At 29.3% G+C, this 815-nt stretch overlaps 1 non-coding gene across 1 annotated transcript; it reads left to right on the forward strand.

Moving 5' to 3' along the window:
* The first annotated feature begins 373 nt into the window (after nucleotides 1-373).
* On the forward strand, nucleotides 374-480 carry LOC143640190 (U6 spliceosomal RNA). The gene has a single exon (XR_013154893.1). It is a non-coding gene; the product is annotated as a U6 spliceosomal RNA (small nuclear RNA).
* Nucleotides 481-815: the final 335 nt, after the last annotated feature.

Below are 815 nucleotides of genomic sequence, written 5' to 3' on the forward strand. Positions count from 1 at the left end.
TAATATGAATTGTAATGCATTCTGCTATCATGTATAACAAATTAGAATAAAATAACTTAAAAGAAAAAATTTTAAATAAATCAGATTGCATTCTAAGTTACTTGGAATTGGGATTTCAATATATAAATTACAAGGGAATACAGTCAGCTTATAACAGTTTGTCAAAGTGTTTTTGTGAACAGTAAACTATCAAAAACAAATTAGCATTCACAATATTACATATTCCACTGGGTAACTGCAAGGATCCAAAGGTATTGCTTATGAATACATGATTTCAAGGAAAAAAATGTATTCTTAAGACACTTATGAATGTGAAAATACATTCATAAGTATGTATTAAGATTATTAAATGTTTTCAAAAGACATTGATCAGGTGCTCACTTTGGCAGCACATATACTAAAATTGGAATGATACAGAGAAGATTAGCATGACCCCTATGCAAGGATGACATGCAAATTCATGAAGCATTCCATAATTTTTATCACAGGAATTGAAATCAAGAAACAATGAATGGAATGGATTCAAACTCAAAAGCTTCTTCTCAGCAAAAGAAATAATCAGTGAAGTAAATAGAGAGCCTACAGAATGGGAACAAATTTCTAGAACATACACATGAGATAGCGCACTAGTCTCTAGGTATTTAAAGAACTCAAAAATCTTAACACCAAAAAACAAACAAACAAACAAACAAACAAACAAAAAACTCAAATAAGTCAATCAATAAATGGGCCAAGGAAATGAATATACACTTCTCAGAAGATGATATACAATCAATCAACAAATATATGAAAAAATGCTCAACATCTCTAGCAAT

The sequence above is a fragment of the Callospermophilus lateralis genome, unplaced genomic scaffold, assembly GCF_048772815.1.
Source record: "Callospermophilus lateralis isolate mCalLat2 unplaced genomic scaffold, mCalLat2.hap1 Scaffold_130, whole genome shotgun sequence".
In the NCBI taxonomy this organism is placed as follows: Eukaryota; Metazoa; Chordata; class Mammalia; order Rodentia; family Sciuridae; genus Callospermophilus; species Callospermophilus lateralis.